Source organism: Spermophilus citellus (genome assembly GCF_964194105.1).
Source record: "Spermophilus citellus genome assembly, chromosome: 12".
NCBI classification, from domain to species: Eukaryota; Metazoa; Chordata; class Mammalia; order Rodentia; family Sciuridae; genus Spermophilus; species Spermophilus citellus.
In genome coordinates this window covers 21,183,815-21,202,696 of record NC_138198.1, presented here as the reverse complement: position 1 = coordinate 21,202,696, position 18,882 = coordinate 21,183,815, and positions in this window count along the sequence as shown.

The window sequence follows — 18,882 nt, the reverse complement described above, 5'->3', positions numbered from 1 at the left end:
TATTTGGAACTCTAAATCCAACACGGTTTGTGCAAGCTTCTTGAAACTTGACACAGTAAAGTAGTTTCACGTTCTATCTCTATGTTTTGTTTCCTCTTGATGTAGCCCTAAGCAGTGACTGGCGAGGAACACTTTCATGGAAAGGGGTTGCCCAGCTTCCAAAAATTACGAATCTCCAGAAATCTCAGCCAATATTTTTTTACCCAAACTGGATGATACTTTCAGGTAATGATCAGTACACTAAGGCGACTTGGTTCCCCAAATTTCGTTCTTCTATGTTGAAGCGTTCATTTCCAGTAACAGTTTGAATTTTTAGGTTTCACTCTGTTTTCTCCTATATTGATACATGTATTTGGAACTCTAAATCCAACACGGTTTGTGCAAGCTTCTTGAAACTTGACACAGTAAAGTAGTTTCACGTTCTATCTCTATGGTTTGTTTCCTCTTGATGTAGCCCTAAGCAGTGACTGGCGAGAAACACTTTCATGGAAAGGGGTTGCCAAGCTTCCAAAAATTACGAATCTCCAGAAATCTCAGCATATATTTTTTCACCCAAACTGGATGATACTTTCAGGTAATGATCAGTACACTAAGGCGACTTGGTTCCCCAAATTTCGTTCTTCTATGTTGAAGCGTTCATTTCCAGTAACAGTTTGAATTTTTAGGTTTCACTCTGTTTTCTCCTATATTGATAATGTATTTGGAACTCTAAATCCAACACGGTTTGGGCTAGCTTCTTGAAACTTGACACAGTAAAGTAGTTTCACGTTCTATCTCTATGGTTTGTTTCCTCTTGATGTAGCCCTAAGCACTGACTGGCGAGAAACACTTTCATGGAAAGGGGTTGCCCAGCTTCCAAAAATTACGAATCTCCAGAAATCTCAGCCAATATTTTTTCACCCAAACTGGATGATAATTTCAGGTAATGATCAGTACACTAAGGCGACTTGGTTCCCCAAATTTCGTTCTTCTATGTTGAAGCGTTCATTTCCAGTAACAGTTTGAATTTTTAGGTTTCACTCTGTTTTCTCCTATATTGATACATGTATTTGGAACTCTAAATCCAACACGGTTTGTGCTAGCTTCTTGAAACTTGACAGAGTAAAGTAGTTTCACGTTCTATCTCTATGTTTTGTTTCCTCTTGATGTAGCCCTAAGCACTGACTGGCGAGAAACACCTTCATGGAAAGGGGTTGCCCAGCTTCCAAAAATTACGAATCTCCAGAAATCTCAGCCAATATTTTTTCACCCAAACTGGATGATACTTTCAGGTAATGATCAGTACACTAAGGCGACTTGGTTCCCCAAATTTCGTTCTTCTATGTTGAAGCGTTCATTTCCAGTAACAGTTTGAATTTTTAGGTATCCCTCCGTTTTCTCCTATATTGATACATGTATTTGGAACTCTAAATCCAACACGGTGTGTGCTAGCTTCTTGAAACTTGACACAGTAAAGTAGTTTCACGTTGTATCTCTATGGTTTGTTTCCTCTTGATGTAGCCCTAAGCAGTGACTGGCGAGAAACATTTTCATGGAAAGGGGTTGCCCAGCTTCCAAAAATTACGAATCTCCAGAAATCTCAGCCAATATTTTTTCACCCAAACTGGATGATACTTTCAGGTAATGATCAGTACACTAAGGCGACTTGGTTCCCAAAATTTCGTTCTTCTATGTTGAAGCGTTCATTTCCAGTAACAGTTTGAATTTTTAGGTTTCACTCTGTTTTCTCCTATATTGATACATGTATTTGGAACTCTAAATCCAACACGGTTTCTGCAAGCTTCTTGAAACTTGACTCAGTAAAGTAGTTTCACGTTCTATCTCTATGGTTTGTTTCCTCTTGATGTAGCCCTAAGCACTGACTGGCGAGAAACACTTTCATGGAAAGGGGTTGCCAAGCTTCCAAAAATTACGAATCTCCAGAAATCTCAGCAAATATTTTTTCACCCAAACTGGATGATACTTTCAGGTAATGATCAGTACACTAAGGCGACTTGGTTCCCCAAATTTCGTTCTTCTATGTTGAAGCGTTCATTTCCAGTAACAGTTTGAATTTTTAGGTTTCACTCTGTTTTCTCCTATATTGATACATGTATTTGGAACTCTAAATCCAACACGGTTTGGGCTAGCTTCTTGAAACATGACACGGTAAAGTAGTTTCACGTTCTATCTCTATGGTTTGTTTCCTCTTGATGTAGCCCTAAGCACTGACTGGCGAGAAACACTTTCATGGAAAGGGGTTGCCAAGCTTCCAAAAATTACGAATCTCCAGAAATCTCAGCAAATATTTTTTCACCCAAACTGGATGATACTTTCAGGTAATGATCACTACACTAAGGCGACTTGGTTCCCCAAATTTCGTTCTTCTATGTTGAAGCGTTCATTTCCAGTAACAGTTTGAATTTTTAGGTTTCACTCTGTTTTCTCCTATATTGATACATGTATTTGGAACTCTAAATCCAACACGGTGTGTGCTAGCTTCTTGAAACTTGACACAGTAAAGTAGTTTCACGTTCTATCTCTATGGTTTGTTTCCTCTTGATGTAGCCCTAAGCAGTGACTGGCGAGAAACATTTTCATGGAAAGGGGTTGCCCAGCTTCCAAAAATTACGAATCTCCAGAAATCTCAGCCAATATATTTTCACCCAAACTGGATGATACTTTCAGGTAATGATCAGTACACTAAGGCGACTTGGTTCCCCAAATTTCGTTCTTCTATGTTGAAGCGTTCATTTCCAATAACAGTTTGAATTTTTAGGTTTCACTCTGTTTTCTCCTATATTGATACATATATTTGGAACTCTAAAACCAACACGGTTTGTGCTAGCTTCTTGAAACTTGACAGAGTAAAGTAGTTTCACGTTCTATCTCTATGTTTTGTTTCCTCTTGATGTTGCCCTAAGCACTGACTGGCGAGAAACACTTTCATGGAAAGGGGTTGCCCAGCTTCCAAAAATTACGAATCTCCAGAAATCTCAGCCAATATTTTTTCACCCAAACTGGATGATACTTTCAGGTAATGATCTGTACACTAAGGCGACTTGGGTCCCCAAATTTCGTTCTTCTATGTTGAAGCGGTCATTTCCAGTAACAGTTTGAATTTTTAGGTTTCACTCTGTTTTCTCCTATATTGATACATGTATTTGGAACTCTAAATCCAACACGGTTTGTGCAAGCTTCTTGAAACTTGACACAGTAAAGTAGTTTCACGTTCTATCTCTATGTTTTGTTTCCTCTTGATGTAGCCCTAAGCAGTGACTGGCGAGGAACACTTTCATGGAAAGGGGTTGCCCAGCTTCCAAAAATTACGAATCTCCAGAAATCTCAGCCAATATTTTTTTACCCAAACTGGATGATACTTTCAGGTAATGATCAGTACACTAAGGCGACTTGGTTCCCCAAATTTCGTTCTTCTATGTTGAAGCGTTCATTTCCAGTAACAGTTTGAATTTTTAGGTTTCACTCTGTTTTCTCCTATATTGATACATGTATTTGGAACTCTAAATCCAACACGGTTTGTGCAAGCTTCTTGAAACTTGACACAGTAAAGTAGTTTCACGTTCTATCTCTATGGTTTGTTTCCTCTTGATGTAGCCCTAAGCAGTGACTGGCGAGAAACACTTTCATGGAAAGGGGTTGCCAAGCTTCCAAAAATTACGAATCTCCAGAAATCTCAGCATATATTTTTTCACCCAAACTGGATGATACTTTCAGGTAATGATCAGTACACTAAGGCGACTTGGTTCCCCAAATTTCGTTCTTCTATGTTGAAGCGTTCATTTCCAGTAACAGTTTGAATTTTTAGGTTTCACTCTGTTTTCTCCTATATTGATAATGTATTTGGAACTCTAAATCCAACACGGTTTGGGCTAGCTTCTTGAAACTTGACACAGTAAAGTAGTTTCACGTTCTATCTCTATGGTTTGTTTCCTCTTGATGTAGCCCTAAGCACTGACTGGCGAGAAACACTTTCATGGAAAGGGGTTGCCCAGCTTCCAAAAATTACGAATCTCCAGAAATCTCAGCCAATATTTTTTCACCCAAACTGGATGATAATTTCAGGTAATGATCAGTACACTAAGGCGACTTGGTTCCCCAAATTTCGTTCTTCTATGTTGAAGCGTTCATTTCCAGTAACAGTTTGAATTTTTAGGTTTCACTCTGTTTTCTCCTATATTGATACATGTATTTGGAACTCTAAATCCAACACGGTTTGTGCTAGCTTCTTGAAACTTGACAGAGTAAAGTAGTTTCACGTTCTATCTCTATGTTTTGTTTCCTCTTGATGTAGCCCTAAGCACTGACTGGCGAGAAACACCTTCATGGAAAGGGGTTGCCCAGCTTCCAAAAATTACGAATCTCCAGAAATCTCAGCCAATATTTTTTCACCCAAACTGGATGATACTTTCAGGTAATGATCAGTACACTAAGGCGACTTGGTTCCCCAAATTTCGTTCTTCTATGTTGAAGCGTTCATTTCCAGTAACAGTTTGAATTTTTAGGTATCCCTCCGTTTTCTCCTATATTGATACATGTATTTGGAACTCTAAATCCAACACGGTGTGTGCTAGCTTCTTGAAACTTGACACAGTAAAGTAGTTTCACGTTGTATCTCTATGGTTTGTTTCCTCTTGATGTAGCCCTAAGCAGTGACTGGCGAGAAACATTTTCATGGAAAGGGGTTGCCCAGCTTCCAAAAATTACGAATCTCCAGAAATCTCAGCCAATATTTTTTCACCCAAACTGGATGATACTTTCAGGTAATGATCAGTACACTAAGGCGACTTGGTTCCCAAAATTTCGTTCTTCTATGTTGAAGCGTTCATTTCCAGTAACAGTTTGAATTTTTAGGTTTCACTCTGTTTTCTCCTATATTGATACATGTATTTGGAACTCTAAATCCAACACGGTTTCTGCAAGCTTCTTGAAACTTGACTCAGTAAAGTAGTTTCACGTTCTATCTCTATGGTTTGTTTCCTCTTGATGTAGCCCTAAGCACTGACTGGCGAGAAACACTTTCATGGAAAGGGGTTGCCAAGCTTCCAAAAATTACGAATCTCCAGAAATCTCAGCAAATATTTTTTCACCCAAACTGGATGATACTTTCAGGTAATGATCAGTACACTAAGGCGACTTGGTTCCCCAAATTTCGTTCTTCTATGTTGAAGCGTTCATTTCCAGTAACAGTTTGAATTTTTAGGTTTCACTCTGTTTTCTCCTATATTGATACATGTATTTGGAACTCTAAATCCAACACGGTTTGGGCTAGCTTCTTGAAACATGACACGGTAAAGTAGTTTCACGTTCTATCTCTATGGTTTGTTTCCTCTTGATGTAGCCCTAAGCACTGACTGGCGAGAAACACTTTCATGGAAAGGGGTTGCCAAGCTTCCAAAAATTACGAATCTCCAGAAATCTCAGCAAATATTTTTTCACCCAAACTGGATGATACTTTCAGGTAATGATCACTACACTAAGGCGACTTGGTTCCCCAAATTTCGTTCTTCTATGTTGAAGCGTTCATTTCCAGTAACAGTTTGAATTTTTAGGTTTCACTCTGTTTTCTCCTATATTGATACATGTATTTGGAACTCTAAATCCAACACGGTGTGTGCTAGCTTCTTGAAACTTGACACAGTAAAGTAGTTTCACGTTCTATCTCTATGGTTTGTTTCCTCTTGATGTAGCCCTAAGCAGTGACTGGCGAGAAACATTTTCATGGAAAGGGGTTGCCCAGCTTCCAAAAATTACGAATCTCCAGAAATCTCAGCCAATATATTTTCACCCAAACTGGATGATACTTTCAGGTAATGATCAGTACACTAAGGCGACTTGGTTCCCCAAATTTCGTTCTTCTATGTTGAAGCGTTCATTTCCAATAACAGTTTGAATTTTTAGGTTTCACTCTGTTTTCTCCTATATTGATACATATATTTGGAACTCTAAAACCAACACGGTTTGTGCTAGCTTCTTGAAACTTGACAGAGTAAAGTAGTTTCACGTTCTATCTCTATGTTTTGTTTCCTCTTGATGTTGCCCTAAGCACTGACTGGCGAGAAACACTTTCATGGAAAGGGGTTGCCCAGCTTCCAAAAATTACGAATCTCCAGAAATCTCAGCCAATATTTTTTCACCCAAACTGGATGATACTTTCAGGTAATGATCAGTACACTAAGGCGACTTGGTTCCCCAAATTTCGTTCTTCTATGTTGAAGCGTTCATTTCCAGTAACAGTTTGAATTTTTAGGTTTCACTCTGTTTTCTCCTATATTGATACATGTATTTGGAACTCTAAATCCAACACGGTTTGTGCAAGCTTCTTGAAACTTGACACAGTAAAGTAGTTTCAGGTTCTCTCTCTATGGTTTGTTTCCTTTTGATGTAGCCCTAAGCACTGACTGGCGAGAAACACTTTCATGGAAAGGGGTTGCCAAGCTTCCAAAAATTATGAATCTCCAGAAATCTCAGCCAATATTTTTTCACCCAAACTGGATGATACTTTCAGGTAATGATCTGTACACTAAGGCGACTTGAGTCCCCAAATTTCGTTCTTCTATGTTGAAGCGTTCATTTCCAGTAACAGTTTGAATTTTTAGGTTTCACTCTGTTTTCTCCTATATTGATACATGTATTTGGAACTCTAAATCCAACACGGTTTGTGCAAGCTTCTTGAAACTTGACACAGTAAAGTAGTTTCATGTTCTATCTCTATGTTTTGTTTCCTCTTGATGTAGCCCTAAGCAGTGACTGGCGAGAAACACTTTCATGGAAAGGGGTTGCCCAGCTTCCAAAAATTACGAATCTCCAGAAATCTCAGCCAATATTTTTTCACCCAAACTGGATGATACTTTCAGGTAATGATCAGTACACTAAGGCGACTTGGTTCCCCAAATTTCGTTCTTCTATGTTGAAGCGTTCATTTCCAGTAACAGTTTGAATTTTTAGGTTTCACTCTGTTTTCTCCTATATTGATACATGTATTTGGAACTCTAAATCCAACACGGTTTGTGCAAGCTTCTTGAAACTTGACACAGTAAAGTAGTTTCACGTTCTATCTCTATGGTTTGTTTCCTCTTGATGTAGCCCTAAGCACTGACTGGCGAGAAACACTTTCATGGAAAGGGGTTGCCAAGCTTCCAAAAATTACGAATCTCCAGAAATCTCAGCCAATATTTTTTCACCCAAACTGGATGATACTTTCAGGTAATGATCAGTACACTAAGGCGACTTGGTTCCCCAAATTTCGTTCTTCTATGTTGAAGCGTTCATTTCCAGTAACAGTTTGAATTTTTAGGTTTCACTCTGTTTTCTCCTATATTGATACATGTATTTGGAACTCTAAATCCAACACGGTTTGTGCTAGCTTCTTGAAACTTGACACAGTAAAGTTGTTTCACGTTCTATCTCTATGGTTTGTTTCCTCTTGATGTAGCCCTAAGCACTGACTGGCGAGAAACACTTTCATGGAAAGGGGTTGCCAAGCTTCCAAAAATTACGAATCTCCAGAAATCTCAGCAAATATTTTTTCACCCAAACTGGATGATACTGTCAGGTAATGATCAGTACACTAAGGCGACTTGGTTCCCCAAATTTCGTTCTTCTATGTTGAAGCGTTCATTTCCAGTAACAGTTTGAATTTTTAAGTTTCACTCTGATTTCTCCTATATTGATACATGTATTTGGAACTCTAAATCCAACACGGTTTGTGCTAGCTTCTTGAAACTTGACACAGTAAAGTAGTTTCACGTTCTATCTCTATGGTTTGTTTCCTCTTGATGTAGCCCTAAGCACTGACTGGCGAGAAACACTTTCATGGAAAGGGGTTGCCAAGCTTCCAAAAATTACGAATCTCCAGAAATCTCAGCAAATATTTTTTCACCCAAACTGGATGATACTTTCAGGTAATGATCAGTACACTAAGGCGACTGACTTGGTTCCCCAAATTTCGTTCTTCTATGTTGAAGCATTCATTTCCAGTAACAGTTTGAATTTTTAGGTATCACTCTGTTTTCTCCTATATTGATACATGTATTTGGAACTCTAAATCGAACACGGTTTGTGCTAGCTTCTTGAAACTTGACACAGTAAAGTAGTTTCACGTTCTATCACTATGGTTTGTTTCCTCTTGATGTAGCCCTAAGCACTGACTGGCGAGAAACACTTTCATGGAAAGGGCTTGCCAAGCTTCCAAAAATTACGAATCTCCAGAAATCTCAGCAAATATTTTTTCACCCAAACTGGATGATACTTTCAGGTAATGATCAGTACACTAAGGCGACTTGGTTCCCCAAATTTCGTTCTTCTATGTTGAAGCGTTCATTTCCAGTAACAGTTTGAATTTTTAGGTATCCCTCTGTTTTCTCCTACATTGATACATGTATTTGGAACTCTAAATCCAACACGGTGTGTGCTAGCTTCTTGAAACTTGACACAGTAAAGTAGTCTCACGTTCTATCTCTATGGTTTGTTTCCTCTTGATGTAGCCCTAAGCAGTGACTGGCGAGGAACACTTTCATGGAAAGGGGTTGCCCAGCTTCCAAAAATTACGAATCTCCAGAAATCTCAGCCAATATTTTTTCACCCAAACTGGATGATACTTTCAGGTAATGATCAGTACACTAAGGCGACTTGGTTCCCCAAATTTCGTTCTTCTATGTTGAAGCGTTCATTTCCAGTAACAGTTTGAATTTTTAGGTTTCACTCTGTTTTCTCCTATATTGATACATGTATTTGGAACTCTAAATCCAACACGGTTTGTGCTAGCTTCTTGAAACTTGACACAGTAAAGTAGTTTCACGTTCTCTCTCTATGGTTTGTTTCCTTTTGATGTAGCCCTAAGCACTGACTGGCGAGAAACACTTTCATGGAAAGGGGTTGCCAAGCGTCCAAAAATTATGAATCTCCAGAAATCTCAGCCAATATTTTTTCACCCAAACTGGATGATACTTTCAGGTAATGATCTGTACACTAAGGCGACTTGGGTCCCCAAATTTCGTTCTTCTATGTTGAAGCGGTCATTTCCAGTAACAGTTTGAATTTTTAGGTTTCACTCTGTTTTCTCCTATATTGATACATGTATTTGGAACTCTAAATCCAACACGGTTTGTGCAAGCTTCTTGAAACTTGACACAGTAAAGTAGTTTCACGTTCTATCTCTATGTTTTGTTTCCTCTTGATGTAGCCCTAAGCAGTGACTGGCGAGGAACACTTTCATGGAAAGGGGTTGCCCAGCTTCCAAAAATTACGAATCTCCAGAAATCTCAGCCAATATTTTTTTACCCAAACTGGATGATACTTTCAGGTAATGATCAGTACACTAAGGCGACTTGGTTCCCCAAATTTCGTTCTTCTATGTTGAAGCGTTCATTTCCAGTAACAGTTTGAATTTTTAGGTTTCACTCTGTTTTCTCCTATATTGATACATGTATTTGGAACTCTAAATCCAACACGGTTTGTGCAAGCTTCTTGAAACTTGACACAGTAAAGTAGTTTCACGTTCTATCTCTATGGTTTGTTTCCTCTTGATGTAGCCCTAAGCAGTGACTGGCGAGAAACACTTTCATGGAAAGGGGTTGCCAAGCTTCCAAAAATTACGAATCTCCAGAAATCTCAGCATATATTTTTTCACCCAAACTGGATGATACTTTCAGGTAATGATCAGTACACTAAGGCGACTTGGTTCCCCAAATTTCGTTCTTCTATGTTGAAGCGTTCATTTCCAGTAACAGTTTGAATTTTTAGGTTTCACTCTGTTTTCTCCTATATTGATAATGTATTTGGAACTCTAAATCCAACACGGTTTGGGCTAGCTTCTTGAAACTTGACACAGTAAAGTAGTTTCACGTTCTATCTCTATGGTTTGTTTCCTCTTGATGTAGCCCTAAGCACTGACTGGCGAGAAACACTTTCATGGAAAGGGGTTGCCCAGCTTCCAAAAATTACGAATCTCCAGAAATCTCAGCCAATATTTTTTCACCCAAACTGGATGATAATTTCAGGTAATGATCAGTACACTAAGGCGACTTGGTTCCCCAAATTTCGTTCTTCTATGTTGAAGCGTTCATTTCCAGTAACAGTTTGAATTTTTAGGTTTCACTCTGTTTTCTCCTATATTGATACATGTATTTGGAACTCTAAATCCAACACGGTTTGTGCTAGCTTCTTGAAACTTGACAGAGTAAAGTAGTTTCACATTCTATCTCTATGTTTTGTTTCCTCTTGATGTAGCCCTAAGCACTGACTGGCGAGAAACACCTTCATGGAAAGGGGTTGCCCAGCTTCCAAAAATTACGAATCTCCAGAAATCTCAGCCAATATTTTTTCACCCAAACTGGATGATACTTTCAGGTAATGATCAGTACACTAAGGCGACTTGGTTCCCCAAATTTCGTTCTTCTATGTTGAAGCGTTCATTTCCAGTAACAGTTTGAATTTTTAGGTATCCCTCTGTTTTCTCCTATATTGATACATGTATTTGGAACTCTAAATCCAACACGGTGTGTGCTAGCTTCTTGAAACTTGACACAGTAAAGTAGTTTCACGTTCTATCTCTATGGTTTGTTTCCTCTTGATGTAGCCCTAAGCAGTGACTGGCGAGAAACATTTTCATGGAAAGGGGTTGCCCAGCTTCCAAAAATTACGAATCTCCAGAAATTTCAGCCAATATTTTTTCACCCAAACTGGATGATACTTTCAGGTAATGATCAGTACACTAAGGCGACTTGGTTCCCCAAATTTCGTTCTTCTATGTTGAAGCGTTCATTTCCAGTAACAGTTTGAATTTTTAGGTTTCACTCTGTTTTCTCCTATATTGATACATGTATTTGGAACTCTAAATCCAACACGGTTTCTGCAAGCTTCTTGAAACTTGACTCAGTAAAGTAGTTTCACGTTCTATCTCTATGGTTTGTTTCCTCTTGATGTAGCCCTAAGCAGTGACTGGCGAGAAACACTTTCATGGAAAGGGGTTGCCAAGCTTCCAAAAATTACGAATCTCCAGAAATCTCAGCAAATATTTTTTAGCCCAAACTGGATGATACTTTCAGGTAATGATCAGTACACTAAGGCGACTTGGTTCCCCAAATTTCGTTCTTCTATGTTGAAGCGTTCATTTCCAGTAACAGTTTGAATTTTTAGGTATCACTCTGTTTTCTCCTATATTGATACATGTATTTGGAACTCTAAATCCAACACGGTTTGTGCAAGCTTCTTGAAACTTGACACAGTAAAGTAGTTTCACGTTCTATCTCTATGGTTTGTTTCCTCTTGATGTAGCCCTAAGCAGTGACTGGCGAGAAACACTTTCATGGAAAGGGGTTGCCAAGCTTCCAAAAATTACGAATCTCCAGAAATCTCAGCCAATATTTTTTCACCCAAACTGGATGATACTTTCAGGTAATGATCAGTACACTAAGGCGACTTGGTTCCCCAAATTTCGTTCTTCTATGTTGAAGCGTTCATTTCCAGTAACAGTTTGAATTTTTAGGTTTCACTCTGTTTTCTCCTATATTGATACATGTATTTGGAACTCTAAATCCAACACGGTTTGTGCTAGCTTCTTGAAACTTGACACAGTAAAGTAGTTTCACGTTCTATCTCTATGGTTTGTTTCCTCTTGATGTAGCCCTAAGCACTGACTGGCGAGAAACACTTTCATGGAAAGGGGTTGCCAAGCTTCCAAAAATTACGAATCTCCAGAAATCTCAGCAAATATTTTTTCACCCAAACTGGATGATACTGTCAGGTAATGATCAGTACACTAAGGCGACTTGGTTCCCCAAATTTCGTTCTTCTATGTTGAAGCGTTCATTTCCAGTAACAGTTTGAATTTTTAAGTTTCACTCTGATTTCTCCTATATTGATACATGTATTTGGAACTCTAAATCCAACACGGTTTGTGCTAGGTTCTTGAAACTTGACACAGTAAAGTAGTTTCACGTTCTATCTCTATGGTTTGTTTCCTCTTGATGTAGCCCTAAGCACTGACTGGCGAGAAACACTTTCATGGAAAGGGGTTGCCAAGCTTCCAAAAATTACGAATCTCCAGAAATCTCAGCCAATATTTTTTCACCCAAACTGGATGATACTTTCAGGTAATGATCAGTACACTAAGGCGACTGACTTGGTTCCCCAAATTTCGTTCTTCTATGTTGAAGCATTCATTTCCAGTAACAGTTTGAATTTTTAGGTATCACTCTGTTTTCTCCTATATTGATACATGTATTTGGAACTCTAAATCGAACACGGTTTGTGCTAGCTTCTTGAAACTTGACACAGTAAAGTAGTTTCACGTTCTATCTCTATGGTTTGTTTCCTCTTGATGTAGCCCTAAGCACTGACTGGCGAGAAACACTTTCATGGAAAGGGGTTGCCAAGCTTCCAAAAATTACGAATCTCCAGAAATCTCAGCAAATATTTTTTTCACCCAAACTGGATGATACTGTCAGGTAATGATCAGTACACTAAGGCGACTTGGTTCCCCAAATTTCGTTCTTCTATGTTGAAGCGTTCATTTCCAGTAACAGTTTGAATTTTTAGGTATCCCTCTGTTTTCTCCTACATTGATACATGTATTTGGAACTCTAAATCCAACACGGTGTGTGCTAGCTTCTTGAAACTTGACACAGTAAAGTAGTCTCACGTTCTATCTCTATGGTTTGTTTCCTCTTGATGTAGCCCTAAGCAGTGACTGGCGAGAAACATTTTCATGGAAAGGGGTTGCCCAGCTTCCAAAAATTACGAATCTCCAGAAATCTCAGCCAATATTTTTTCACCCAAACTGGATGATACTTTCAGGTAATGATCAGTACACTAAGGCGACTTGGTTCCCCAAATTTCGTTCTTCTATGTTGAAGCGTTCATTTCCAGTAACAGTTTGAATTTTTAGGTTTCACTCTGTTTTCTCCTATATTGATACATGTATTTGGAACTCTAAATCCAACACGGTTTGTGCTAGCTTCTTGAAACTTGACACAGTAAAGTAGTTTCACGTTCTCTCTCTATGGTTTGTTTCCTTTTGATGTAGCACTAAGCACTGATTGGCGAGAAACACTTTCATGGAAAGGGGTTGCCAAGCTTCCAAAAATTACGAATCTCCAGAAATCTCAGCCAATATTTTTTCACCCAAACGGGATGATACTTTCAGGTAATGATCTGTACACTAAGGCGACTTGGGTCCCCAAATTTCGTTCTTCTATGTTGAAGCGTTCATTTCCAGTAACAGTTTGAATTTTTAGGTTTCACTCTGTTTTCTCCTATATTGATACATGTATTTGGAACTCTAAATCCAACACGGTTTGTGCAAGCTTCTTGAAACTTGACACAGTAAAGTAGTTTCACGTTCTATCTCTATGTTTTGTTTCCTCTTGATGTAGCCCTAAGCAGTGACTGGCGAGGAACACTTTCATGGAAAGGGGTTGCCCAGCTTCCAAAAATTACGAATCTCCAGAAATCTCAGCCAATATTTTTTTACCCAAACTGGATGATACTTTCAGGTAATGATCAGTACACTAAGGCGACTTGGTTCCCCAAATTTCGTTCTTCTATGTTGAAGCGTTCATTTCCAGTAACAGTTTGAATTTTTAGGTTTCACTCTGTTTTCTCCTATATTGATACATGTATTTGGAACTCTAAATCCAACACGGTTTGTGCAAGCTTCTTGAAACTTGACACAGTAAAGTAGTTTCACGTTCTATCTCTATGGTTTGTTTCCTCTTGATGTAGCCCTAAGCAGTGACTGGCGAGAAACACTTTCATGGAAAGGGGTTGCCAAGCTTCCAAAAATTACGAATCTCCAGAAATCTCAGCATATATTTTTTCACCCAAACTGGATGATACTTTCAGGTAATGATCAGTACACTAAGGCGACTTGGTTCCCCAAATTTCGTTCTTCTATGTTGAAGCGTTCATTTCCAGTAACAGTGTGAATTTTTAGGTTTCACTCTGTTTTCTCCTATATTGATACATGTATTTGGAACTCTAAATCCAACACGGTTTGTGCTAGGTTCTTGAAACTTGACACAGTAAAGTAGTTTCACGTTCTATCTCTATGGTTTGTTTCCTCTTGATGTAGCCCTAAGCACTGACTGGCGAGAAACACTTTCATGGAAAGGGGTTGCCCAGCTTCCAAAAATTACGAATCTCCAGAAATCTCAGCCAATATTTTTTCACCCAAACTGGATGATACTTTCAGGTAATGATCAGTACACTAAGGCGACTTGGTTCCCCAAATTTCGTTCTTCTATGTTGAAGCGTTCATTTCCAGTAACAGTTTGAATTTTTAGGTTTCACTCTGTTTTCTCCTATATTGATACATGTATTTGGAACTCTAAATCCAACACGGTTTGTGCTAGCTTCTTGAAACTTGACAGAGTAAAGTAGTTTCACATTCTATCTCTATGTTTTGTTTCCTCTTGATGTAGCCCTAAGCACTGACTGGCGAGAAACACCTTCATGGAAAGGGGTTGCCCAGCTTCCAAAAATTACGAATCTCCAGAAATCTCAGCCAATATTTTTTCACCCAAACTGGATGATAGTTTCAGGTAATGATCAGTACACTAAGGCGACTTGGTTCCCCAAATTTCGTTCTTCTATGTTGAAGCGTTCATTTCCAGTAACAGTTTGAATTTTTAGGTATCCCTCTGTTTTCTCCTATATTGATACATGTATTTGGAACTCTAAATCCAACACGGTGTGTGCTAGCTTCTTGAAACTTGACACAGTAAAGTAGTTTCACGTTCTATCTCTATGGTTTGTTTCCTCTTGATGTAGCCCTAAGCAGTGACTGGCGAGAAACATTTTCATGGAAAGGGGTTGCCCAGCTTCCAAAAATTACGAATCTCCAGAAATTTCAGCCAATATTTTTTCACCCAAACTGGATGATACTTTCAGGTAATGATCAGTACACTAAGGCGACTTGGTTCCCCAAATTTCGTTCTGCTATGTTGAAGCGTTCATTTCCAGTAACAGTTTGAATTTTTAGGTTTCACTCTGTTTTCTCCTATATTGATACATGTATTTGGAACTCTAAATCCAACACGGTTTCTGCAAGCTTCTTGAAACTTGACTCAGTAAAGAAGTTTCACGTTCTATCTCTATGGTTTGTTTCCTCTTGATGTAGCCCTAAGCACTGACTGGCGAGGAACACTTTCATGGAAAGGGGTTGCCAAGCTTCCAAAAATTACGAATCTCCAGAAATCTCAGCAAATATTTTTTAGCCCAAACTGGATGATACTTTCAGGTAATGATCAGTACACTAAGGTGACTTGGTTCCCCAAATTTCGTTCTTCTATGTTGAAGCGTTCATTTCCAGTAACAGTTTGAATTTTTAGGTATCACTCTGTTTTCTCCTATATTGATACATGTATTTGGAACTCTAAATCCAACACGGTTTGTGCTAGCTTCTTGAAACATGACACAGTAAAGTAGTTTCACGTTCTATCTCTATGGTTTGTTTCCTCTTGATGTAGCCCTAAGCACTGACTGGCGAGAAACACTTTCATGGAAAGGGGTTGCCAAGCTTCCAAAAATTACGAATCTCCAGAAATCTCAGCAAATATTTTTTCACCCAAACTGGATGATACTTTCAGGTAATGATCAGTACACGAAGGCGACTTGGTTCCCCAAATTTTGTTCTTCTATGTTGAAGCGTTCATTTCCAGTAACAGTTTGAATTTTTAGGTATCCCTCTGTTTTCTCCTATATTGATACATGTATTTGGAACTCTAAATCCAACACGGTGTGTGCTAGCTTCTTGAAACTTGACACAGTAAAGTAGTTTCACGTTCTATCTCTATGGTTTGTTTCCTCTTGATGTAGCCCTAAGCAGTGACTGGCGAGAAACATTTTCATGGAAAGGGGTTGCCCAGCTTCCAAAAATTACGAATCTCCAGAAATCTCAGCCAATATTTTTTCACCCAAACTGGATGATACTTTCAGGTAATGATCAGTACACTAAGGCGACTTGGTTCCCCAAATTTCGTTCTTCTATGTTGAAGCGTTCATTTCCAGTAACAGTTTGAATTTTTAGGTTTCACTCTGTTTTCTCCTATATTGATACATGTATTTGGAACTCTAAATCCAACACGGTTTGTGCTAGCTTCTTGAAACTTGACAGAGTAAAGTAGTTTCACGTTCTATCTCTATGTTTTATTTCCTCTTGATGTAGACCTAAGCACTGACTGGCGAGAAACACTTTCATGGAAAGGGGTTGCCCAGCTTCCAAAAATTACGAATCTCCAGAAATCTCACCAATATTTTTTCACCCAATCTGGATGATACTTTCAGGTAATGATCAGTACACTAAGGCGACTTGGTTCCCCAAATTTCGTTCTTCTATGTTGAAGCGTTCATTTCCAGTAACAGTTTGAATTTTTAGGTTTCACTCTGTTTTCTCCTATATTGATACATGTATTTGGAACTCTAAATCGAACACGGTTTGTGCTAGGTTCTTGAAACTTGACACAGTAAAGTAGTTTCACGTTCTATCTCTATGGTTTGTTTCCTCTTGATGTAGCCCTAAGCACTGACTGGCGAGAAACACTTTCATGGAAAGGGGTTGCCAAGCTTCCAAAAATTACGAATCTCCAGAAATCTCAGCAAATATTTTTTCACCCAAACTGGATGATACTGTCAGGTAATGATCAGTACACTAAGGCGACTTGGTTCCCCAAATTTCGTTCTTCTATGTTGAAGCGTTCATTTCCAGTAACAGTTTGAATTTTTAGGTTTCACTCTGATTTCTCCTATATTGATACATGTATTTGGAACTCTAAATCCAACACGGTTTGTGCTAGCTTCTTGAAACTTGACACAGTAAAGTAGTTTCACGTTCTATCTCTATGGTTTGTTTCCCCTTGATGTAGCCCTAAGCACTGACTGGCGAGAAACACTTTCATGGAAAGGGGTTGCCAAGCTTCCAAAAATTACGAATCTCCAGAAATCTCAGCCAATATTTTTTCACCCAAACTGGATGATACTTTCAGGTAATGATCAGTACACTAAGGCGACTTGGTTCCCCAAATTTCGTTCTTCTATGTTGAAGCGTTCATTTCAGGTAACAGTTTGAATTTTTAGGTTTCACTCTGTTTTCTCCTATATTGATACATGTATTTGGAACTCTAAATCCAACACGGTTTGTGCAAGCTTCTTGAAACTTGACACAGTAAAGTAGTTTCACGTTCTATCTCTATGGTTTGTTTCCTCTTGATGTAGCCCTAAGCAGTGACTGGCGAGAAACACTTTCATGGAAAGGGGTTGCCAAGCTTCCAAAAATTACGAATCTCCAGAAATCTCAGCATATATTTTTTCACCCAAACTGGATGATACTTTCAGGTAATGATCAGTACACTAAGGCGACTTGGTTCCCCAAATTTCGTTCTTCTATGTTGAAGCGTTCATTTCCAGTAACAGTTTGAATTTTTAGGTTTCACTCTGTTTTCTCCTATATTGATACATGTATTTGGAACTCTAAATCGAACACGGTTTGTGCTAGCTTCTTGAAACTTGACACAGTAAAGTAGTTTCACGTTCTATCTCTATGGTTTGTTTCCTCTTGATGTAGCCCTAAGCACTGACTGGCGAGAAACACTTTCATGGAAAGGGGTTGCCCAGCTTCCAAAAATTACGAATCTCCAGAAATCTCAGCCAATATTTTTTCACCCAAACTGGATGATACTTTCAGGTAATGATCAGTACACTAAGGCGACTTGGTTCCCCAAATTTCGTTCTTCTATGTTGAAGCGTTCATTTCCAGTAACAGTTTGAATTTTTAGGTTTCACTCTGTTTTCTCCTATATTGATACATGTATTTGGAACTCTAAATCCAACACGGTTTGTGCTAGCTTCTTGAAACTTGACAGAGTAAAGTAGTTTCACATTCTATCTCTATGTTTTGTTTCCTCTTGATGTAGCCCTAAGCACTGACTGGCGAGAAACACCTTCATGGAAAGGGGTTGCCCAGCTTCCAAAAATTACGAATCTCCAGAAATCTCAGCAAATATTTTTTAGCCCAAACTGGATGATACTTTCAGGTAATGATCAGTACACTAAGGCGACTTGGTTCCCCAAATTTCGTTCTTCTATGTTGAAGCGTTCATTTCCAGTAACAGTTTGAATTTTTAGGTTTCACTCTGTTTTCTCCTATATTGATACATGTATTTGGAACTCTAAATCCAACACGGTTTCTGCAAGCTTCTTGAAACTTGACTCAGTAAAGTAGTTTCACGTTCTATCTCTATGTTTTGTTTCCTCTTGATGTAGCCCTAAGCAGTGACTGGCGAGAAACACTTTCATGGAAAGGGGTTGCCAAGCTTCCAAAAATTACGAATCTCCAGAAATCTCAGCAAATATTTTTTAGCCCAAACTGGATGATACTTTCAGGTAATGATCAGTACACTAAGGCGACTTGGTTCCCCAAATTTCGTTCTTCTATGTTGAAGCGTTCATTTCCAGTAACAGTTTGAATTTTTAGGTATCACTCTGTTTTCTCCTATATTGATACATGTATTTGGAACTCTAAATCCAACACGGTTTGGGCTAGCTTCTTGAAACATGACACAGTAAAGTAGTTTCACGTTCTATCTCTATGGTTTGTTTCCTCTTGATGTAGCCCTAAGCACTGACTGGCGAGAAACACTTTCATGGAAAGGGGTTGCCAAGCTTCCAAAATTACGAATCTCCAGAAATCTCAGCAAATATTTTTTCACCCAAACTGGATGATACTGTCAGGTAATGATCAGTACACTAAGGCGACTTGGTTCCCCAAATTTCGTTCTTCTATGTTGAAGCGTTCATTTCCAGTAACAGTTTGAATTTTTAGGTTTCACTCTGATTTCTCCTATATTGATACATGTATTTGGAACTCTAAATCCAACACGGTTTGTG